Source organism: Zalophus californianus, chromosome 4 (genome assembly GCF_009762305.2).
Source record: "Zalophus californianus isolate mZalCal1 chromosome 4, mZalCal1.pri.v2, whole genome shotgun sequence".
NCBI lineage: Eukaryota > Metazoa > Chordata > Mammalia > Carnivora > Otariidae > Zalophus > Zalophus californianus.
In genome coordinates this window covers 22244130-22253801 of record NC_045598.1, presented here as the reverse complement: position 1 = coordinate 22253801, position 9672 = coordinate 22244130, and the positions used below count along the sequence as shown (strand labels likewise).

At 43.7% G+C, this 9672-nt stretch overlaps 1 pseudogene; it reads left to right on the top strand.

Moving 5' to 3' along the window:
* Positions 1-229: 229 nt before the first annotated feature.
* LOC113926937 lies at positions 230-8671 on the top strand (annotated as a pseudogene).
* The last annotated feature ends 1001 nt before the right edge of the window (positions 8672-9672 follow it).

The window sequence follows — 9672 nt, the reverse complement described above, 5'->3', positions numbered from 1 at the left end:
CGGGCGGCTCAGGGACTGAGTCCTCATTACTGCAGGGCACACTCGGCCCCTCGGCACCAGCCTAGTGGAGTCATCAAATAAATCCAACATTTAGAAAAGGAGGGTGGGATGGGGGACTTCAGCGGACACTTTCCTGAAATGTAACGGCAATAAAAGAGAAAAATGGACCAGCTTGCTCCAGATAACCAGCGCCAGGGAAGTAATTATCCCACTCTGGTCCTCAGTCGGGATGCCGGTGGCAGAGGCACCTGCCCAGGTAATTCATCAGCCACAGATTTATGGACTCCTTGGGAGCCCCTGTATAAAATCTTCCCTCCAGTTAACTCAAGACAATGCTATTTAGATTTTGTCAAGATTATTGCTCTTCTCTGCCATCCCTGAGTGGGGAGGCGGGGGCCATCGCGTGTGGTCCAACTGAATATGGGTTTGCTGGTGCCAGCCTGAGGAAAATATCCACAAGTGAGCCCGTTGTTTCCAGCTGCCCGAAACCTGCCCGGGGCCTTGCTTTCCCCCAGGATTCACTGAGCTGCTGGTGTCACATCAGGCAAACAGAGAGCCCAGCTGCACGATCATAGGGGAAAAGGCTGTGGTGTGTAGAAGTACCACGAGCCTCAGTCTCCTCATCTGTAAAATGGGAATCAGCATGGATGATGGGGGCTCTCATTGTCTCTGTTGTTTGAAATTTTAAAATGAATATATGTTGCTTTTGAAAGGAGAAAATGAAGCACAACGAAATGGAAATAAAATGAAGTTAGGAGTCCACACCTCATCAGTCTACAGTGAGCGTTGAACTAGATGGGACTCGGGACGCCCACAGCCCACCGATGGGCACATGCTGGGCACACGAGGCGTGTCGCTGCCAGGCTGCTCCTGTTACTGTGGCTGGTGGTGGCTGTTGTGCTGGAAATCGGGGTTCTTGGCAGGTGTTGACCGTGTGACTTTGAACAGAGAGGATGACCTCTCTGATTCATCTATAAAATAAGAAAGACTCTTTTCCTGCCTAGAGGCAGGGGGATGGACCGGAAGACATCTTCCTGCTATTTCCAGTCCCAAAAACCCCGTTTGTGGCACAGCAGGGTTGGGGGCCATGGTGTTAACATTTCAAGAGGACGGGGAGACGCTGAAGCAGCCCCTCCGCTTCCCCCGGCCCCCCACCTGCACTTACACACTCACTCATTCAGGCACCGGGAGCATTTATTTAGCACTCAGGAAGCTGTGGCCCAGTCCCCCCGGAGCGCTGAGACTGGCAGGCGAGGGACATGAGGGGCACGCAGAGACATGCAGGCACGGGCGAGTCTGGCACAGTGGGGAGCAGCGGCTGGGACCCGGGGACGTGCAGGGCTTGTCTGCATTGCCTGCAGAGGGCAGGCAAGCTTCCCAGAAGAGCTGACATTGACCTGAGAGGGGGGAGGAGGCGTTTGTCAGGAGGTCATGGTGGGAAGGGCACTTCAGGCAGGGGGAACAGCATGTGCAAAGGCCCAGCGGCTCGGAAGCACTTGGGCTGTTCGAGGAAGAGCACCCAGCTCAGGATGGCTGGAGGACGAGAGGTGTGTTTAAGGGGTGGAGCCAGAGGTGAGAGATGAGGCTGGGGAGCCCAGTGCCAGGGTCCTTCTCCCTGTCCCCACCACCGACACCCACAGCACTGCTTCCTGCATGTGGGTTTAAGTCCCAGCTCTGCTTTTGATCCACTATGTGACTCTAAGCAAGTGGCTTCACCTCTCTGAGCATCAGCTTCCTCAGCGATAAAATGAGGATAAGATGCCTCATAAATGTTTAAAGAAATAAAGTGCTCATTCATTCATTCATTCATTCAGCAGCTAGGAAAGCATCTGTGCCCTTGACCTGGCACTGAAGCATTCTCAAGCCCTTGATAGTCCATGGCTGATGAGGCCTCACTATTGCTATGGTGACTCGAACGTGACCCGTGGACACAGCCACCCGGCCTGGCCGCTGGGCGAGGAGGCAGCTGCCCAGGGAAGGAGGCAGGATTCCTGCCATGGGAAGGTGTGGGCTCCCGCTGAAGGCCCTCCCTCCGGTTTGTCCCTGTCCTTCACTGCCCCTCAGGGCCCCTCTTCGCCCTTGTCCAGGGGCCCTACTCAACAAAGAAGCACAGGGTCATGGCTGAAAACTCTAACCCTGGAGCCAGACCAACCGTGAACGTTAATGCTGCTTCCTCTGAGCTGGGAGACTTCAGGTAGTTCCCTCAGCTCTTGGAGCCTGTTTCTTCATCCGTAAAATAAAGGTGATAACAGTTCCTTCCTTATGGAGTGAAGTGAGATAAAGCATACCACTGTGCAGAGTATCCAGTAGACACTCAATAGTTGCTTACTATCATCGGTTGTTCTGACAGGTTTGGAGCTCCACCTGAGCTCCTCTCAGGTCATCCCTCTGACTGCCTCATCCCCTTGCCCTGAGACCACTGCCCCCCAGCCTGGGCTGCGGGCTCATGACTTTGCCCCAGAGAAGCTGAGCATCTCAGGCCTGGCCCCAGGCTTGGCAGGAAGCTCAGCACCTGCCCCGTGGTGGGCACTCGATGCACGTGGGTGAATGGTGGTTTGGGAACGACGTCCTCCTCCCACTGCCCGGAGCTGCCTGTGCCTCAGCGGCTGCCCTGTTGGGCAACCAACCCCACCCTGCCCGGGACACCCGTCCCCAGCCTGCAGCTCTGCTCACAGTTCCATCCCTGAGCCTCTGGCCTGCGTCTGGGGCCTGCTGCATCCTAAGGACCTCTGTGATGTCACTGCCCATCTGGATACCCAGGCATCACTTCCCATGGATCCCAGCATTCTGTGTCCTCTTGTCTGACCAGACAGCCCTGTCATTTATCTGGCGCTGACTGTACGTGCAGCAGGGTTAACTGTACTCTGAGCGGCAACCAGCTGGTGTCTAGGTCTTAGGAAAACTCGGTCTTCCTAAGGCCAGCTCAGGACAAAACATGCCACAGTGAGGTCCTCCTGATTTCCTGGCTCTGCACGGCCTCAGAATGAAGCCATTTCCAGGAAAAAGACACCGAGAGAAGGAGGTAACAGCCATGATGGGGACAATAAACTATAAACAAATGGCCATTGACAATAGCATCTTTAATAAGAAAATACTCAGGAATAAATTTAACACGTGAAGGGTAAGATTTGTACACTGAAAACATTGCTGAAGATCTAAATAAACAGTGAGACATTTCATGTTCAAGGGCCAGAAGACTCCATGTTGTCGACTTGGCAATTCTCCCCAGACTGATCCACAGATTAAATGCAATCCCTATCAAAACCTCAACAAGGTTTTTTTTACAGAAATTGACAAACTGACCCCAAAATTCATATGGAAATTCAAAGGGCCAAGAATACACCAATTTTGAAAAAGAACAAAGTTGGAGGACTTACCCTACCCAATTTTAAAACATACTGTGAAGCCATGGTAACCAAGGTAGTGTGGCATTGAGGTGAAGACGGGCATCTAGGTCAATGGAAGGAAACTCAGAGTCCTAAAATAAGCCATTAAATTTAGGGGGAATTGATTTTCAACAAAGGTGCCAAGGCAATTCGATGAGGAAAGGACAATCTTGTCAACAAACGATGCTAGCCATGTGAACTCAAATGTGCACCTCAATACCATACACAAAAATTAACTCAAAATGAATCAAAGTTTTAAAAGTAAAAACTAACACTACAAAACTTCCAGAAGAAAATAAAGGAATAAATCTTCATGACCTTATATTAGGCAAAGAGTTCTTAGAAATGCCACCAAAAGGGGCCGCCTGGGTGGCTCAGTAGGTTAAGTGTCCAACTCTTAGTTTCAACTTAGGTCATGATCTCAGGGTTGTGAGATTGAGCCTTGAATCAGGCTCCACACTCAGTGCGGAGTCTGCTTGAGATTCCTTCCCCATCCTTCTCCCTCCTCCTCTGCTTCTCCCCTTGCTCATGCTCTCTCTCTCGCTCTAAAATTAAAAAAAAAAAAAGCCTGCAAAACCATGATCCATAAAAATAAATTTTTTTTAAAAAATCAGCAATTTTACCTTATCAAAATTCAAAACTTTTGTTTCAAAGGACACCATTAAGAAAATGTAAAAACAATCCATAGACTGGGAGGAAACATTTGTAAACTGCATGCTGTGAAGGTCATATACTCAGAGTATGTCAACAACACTTATAATTTAATAAGAAGACAAACATCCCAATTAAAAAAAATGGGCCAAGACTTGGGTAGACATTTCACTAAAGAAAATAAATGAATGTCTAATTAGGTAATAATAACATGCTCAAATGTTCAACTAATGACATTAGTCATTAGGTTAAATGCAAACTAAAACCAACAATGAGATCCCAATACACACCCACTTGAATGTCTACAATCTTTTAAAAACACACAATCATAAGAATGCAGAGAAACAGGGAATCTCATAAATAGACAAATATATATATATATATATATATATATATATATCTTATGTTGCTGATAGGAATGTAAGATGGTGGGTACAATCACTTTGTCAGAACAGCCCAGCAGTTTCTTGAAAAGTTAAACATAAACTTACCGTAAGAACCAGCAAGTCCATATTCCCAGGAATCCCCCCAAGAGAAATAAAAAACATACATCCACCAAATGATTCATGCACAAACATTCATAGCAGCATTATTTACAATAGCCAAAATGTGGAAACAACCCAAACATCCATCCACTGGTGAATGGATACACGGATGTGGTTATCCATCCAACGGAATACTACTCAGCCATGAAAAGGAAGACCCACTGATACACACCACACTTGGATGAACCTCAAATCTGTTATGCTAAGAAGCCAGATGCAGAAGACTACATGCTGTAGGGCTCTCTTTATTTGAAATAGCCACAAAAGGCAAATCGATAGAAACAGAAATCAGACCAGTGAATGCCTAGGACACTGTATGAGTGTGTTGCAGGAAGAGGGGAGGGTAGAGGCGGGGCTTAACTGCAAAGCAAACACAAGGGAGCTTTAGGGTGAGAGAAATGTTCTAAAACGGGATTGTAGTGATAACTGCTCAACTCTGTAAATTTACCAAAAATCAGTGAATTGTACTGTTAAAATGGCTGAATTTTATTGTGAATTATACCTCAGTAAAACTATTTACTTAAGAAATAACTTACTCAGGGTCCCCGGGGTGGCTCAGTCGATTAAGCATCTGACTCTTGGTTTCAGCTCAGGTCATGATCTCAAGGTTGTGAGATGGAGCCTGGCCTAGGGCTCCACGCTCAGCAGGGCGTCTGCTTGGAATTCTCTTTCCCTCTCACTCTGCCCCTTCCCCTCATGCTCCCTCTCTCTCTAATAAATAAATAAATATTTAAAAAGTAACTTACTCATAACTCTACACCCCATAGAAATGGCTAAATGAGGAAGACGATAAGTAACAAACACAGTTCTCTCCCTTCTCTTTCTCTGCCAGCTCTCATTTCCTTCTGAGAAAAGAGATGGAATGGAGAGCAGCCTAGTGATTTGCACCAGTCTTAGCATGGAGGCAGAACTCCAGCATGGCCAGGCCCTGGTCCTCTCTTCCTTCAACCCCCTCTGCTCTCCCATGCCTTATTTCCACCCTAAACACACTGGCCTTCTTTTGGGACTTCAAAGCAGCAAGGTTCTTCCCACCTAAAGGCCTCTGTCTGTGCTAGCACCCCTACCAGGAATACATTCCCCTCCCTGCCTAGTTCTGCTCAATCTTTAGACCTCAGCTCAATTGCCTCTTCCATAGGAAAGCCTTCCCTGAGCCAGGCCAGATCCCTCTATGAATTAATATCATAGACCGTATTATATCTTTCTTTTTGATGTAACTTACCACAGTAGCAACTTTGCATTTATTTAAGACATCATTTGATTCATGTTAGTCCAGTCCCCATGAAGACAGGGACCATATCCACTTTGTTCACTATTATACCTGAGGGCTCACTACAGTACTTGGCACATAGTAGATGTTCAGTTAATTGCTGAAAGTTAAAATTCTAAACTTCTTAAGATCAAGAGATTACAGCGTTCAAAACTGTTATTTTGAAATATGATAATCCATCACATTATGCAATTATTATGTTCCCGAAATATTTCATGTGTCAAAGAACAAAAAAAACCTACAAAACACTAGTAAAAGCTGACCTTGCAGTTCACCATTTTATCATTTAAGGAGCTTTTTTTCTCCTCTCTAGTCAGGCTAAACAAGGAAAAAAATGCAAGAAAATACAAATTGCTAATATCAGAATGATCATCACTATTGGGCCCACTGACATCAAAAAGATACTAAGGGAATAACTCTGTGTGCACAAATTTGATGATTTATATGATATGGGTAGATTTCTTGAAAGATGCAAACTACCAAAACTCACAGAAAGACAAATAATCTGAATAGCCATATATCCATTAAAGAAATTTAATAAATAATTATTTTTAAATCTCCCCCCTCAAAAAGAAAACACCAAGCCCAGATGGTTTTACCGGTGAATTCTACCAAATGTTTAAGGAAAAAATAGTACCAGTTCTTCACAATCTCTTCCAAAAAATAGAAGCGGAGGGAATATGTCTTAACTCATCCTATGAGGCCAATATTATCCTAATACCTAAAGCAGATAAAGACACTATAACAAAAGAAAACTACAGACCAATATCTCTTTTAATATAGATGCAAAAATTACCAAGAAAATATTATCAAATCAAATCTAACAATGTATAGTAAGAATTATAAAGGACAATCATGTGGGCTTTATTCCAGGTATGCTGGGATAGTTCAACATTTGAAAATCAGTCAGTGTAGGGGTGCCTGGGTGGCTCAGTCATTAAGCATCTGCCTTCGGCTCAGGTCACAATCCCAGGGTCCTGGGATCGAGCCCCGCATCGGGCTCCCTGCTCCACAGGAAGCCTGCTTCTCCCTCTCCCACTCCCCCTGCTTGTGTTCCCTCTCTTGCTGTGTCTCTCTCTGTCAAATAAATAAATAAAATCTTAAAAAAAAAACTCAGTCAGTGTAATCCACTATATCAAAAAACTAAAGAAGAAAAAGCATATGATCATATCAATTGATACAGAAAAAGCAATTGACAATATCTAACACCAATTCATCATCATGAGAGAAAGAAAGAAAGAAGAAAGAAAGAGAGAGAGAGAGAAAGAGAGAGAGAGAGAGAAAGAAAGGAAAGAAAGAAAGAAAGAAAGAAAGAAAGAAAGAAAGAAAGAAAGAAAGAAAGAAAGAAAGAAAGAAAGAAAGAAAGAAAGAAAGAGGGGGGAGGGAGGGAGGGAGGGAGGAAAGGAGGAAGGAAAAGGAAAAACTCTTAACAAACTTGTATTAGAGGAAACTTCCTCAACTCAATAAAGAACATCTACCAAAAACCCTACAGCTAACATCATACTTACTGGTGAGACTAAGATCAAGAATAAGGTAAAAAATCCCTTCTTACTACTCCTATTCAACATCATACTGGAAGTTGTAGCTAGTGCAATGAGACAAGAAAGAGAACTAAAAAGTATATTATTCACTGATGACACGATTTTCTATAGAAACCCCTCCCCAAAATTCTGCAAAACGCTATTAGAACTAATTAGTATAGCAGGACCATAGGATAAAGGTCAATATACAAAAGTTTTTTGCTTTCCCATATACCATCAAAGAATGAATAATCAGAATTTGAAAAAAGTGTGCCTGGGTGGCTCAGTTGGTTGAGCGATTGCCTTCGGCTCAGGTCATGATCCTGGAGTCCCGGGATCGAGTCCTGCATCGGGCTCCCTGCTCGGCAGGGAGTCTGCTTCTCCCTCTGACCCTCTTCCCTCTCGTGCTCTCTATCTCTCATTCTCTCTCTCTCAAATAAATAAATAAAAATCTTTAAAAAAAAAAGAATTTGAAAAAAATTATTCTATACCATTCACAACAGCACCAAAAAAAAAAAAAAAATGAAGTACTTTAGGTATAAATCTAACAAAATAGGTATAAATCTAACAAAATCTAACAAAATAGGATCTGTGTACAGAAAAGTTTAAAATATGAAAAAAGAATTTTTTAAATCTAAGCAAAGGAGATAGTCCATGTTCATGGATTAAAAGGCCCAATACTGCTAAGATGTCGATTTTTCCCGACTTGATATACAGACTCAGTGCAATACCAATGAAAATCCCAGTAAGTTAGTTCACAGGTATTGGCAAACTGATTCTGAAATTCACATGGAAGGGCAAAGGATCTAGAATAGCCAATACAATAGTGAAAAAGAAGAATAGATTTTTCTGGCTGTGGCTCAGCCTGGTGAGGAGCTCTGGAGTACCAACAGTCCGTGCAGGTCCTCAGATTCAAGAAGATGGCCATAGCAGTGGAGCACTGCAAACCAGACAAGGGCCTCATCGAGATCAGTGGGCGGCCCCTGGAGATGATCGAGCCATGCTACAATACAGGCTACAGGATCTTGTTCCGTTTCTAGGCAAGGAGCGATTTGCTGAGGTGGATATCCGAGTCCGAGTGAAAGGTGGTGGTCACGAGGCTCAGATTTACACAATCCACCAGTCCATCACCAAAGCCCTGGTGGCTATTATCAGAAATACGTGGATGAGTCTTCCAAGAAGATCAAAGACATCCTCATCCACAACAACCAGACCTTACTGGTAGCTGTTCCACAGCACTGCGAATCCAAAAAGTTTGGTGGTCCTGGTGCCCGGGCACACTACCAGAAATCCTACCAATAAGCCTATCGTGAGGGTCAGGGTTCACCTTTATAATAAACAACTGTCACAGTACTTAAGGTTATAATAATAAAAAAAAAGAACAAATTTGGAGGACTCATGCTATCTTATTTCAGGACTAACAATAAAGCTACAGTAAATAAGACAGCAAAAGTTAGACACATAGATCGGTGGAATAGAACAGAGCGGCCAGAAATAGACCCATATAAATACAGCTGACTGATTTTTTACAAAGGAGCAAAACAAATCAATGGATAAAGTGTAGTCTTTTCAACAAATGGTGCTGGAACAATTAGACATCCATATGCAAAAAAATAAAACTAAACTAAAAAACAGACACAGACTTTTTATCTTTCACAAAATTGTCTCAAACTTGGTCATAAACCTACCTGTAAAATGCAAAACTATAAAATTTCTAGAAGAAAACACAGGAGAAAAATTAGGTAACCTTAGGTTCGGCTACAAGTTTATAGATACAACACCAAAATCACCTTACATGGAAAACAATTGACAAGTTGAAATGTACTAAAACTGAAAGATTTTGCTGCGAGGAAGACACTGTTTTAAAAAAAATGAGGGGCACCTGGGTGGCTCAGTCAGTTAAGCATCTGCCTTCGGCTCAGGTCACGATTCCTGGGTCCTGGGATCGAGCCCCATGTCGAGCTCCCTGCTCAGAGGGGAGTCTGCTTCTCCCTCTCCTCCCCGCTTGTACTCTCTCCCTGTCTCTCCTTCTCTCTCTATGTCTTAAATGAATAAATAATTTTTTAAAAAAATATAAATAAACAAATAAATAAATAAATAGTGAAAATATGAGGCAGACATTGGGAGAAAATATTTGCAAAACTCATAGCTGGTAAAGGATTTGTAACCAAAATACACAAGGAACTCTGAAAACTCAACAATAAAAAAACAAACAGCCCAGTTAAAAAAATGAGCCAAAGATCTGAACAGATACTCCACCAAAGAAGATATACAGGTGTCAAGTGGGCATAGGAAAAGATGTT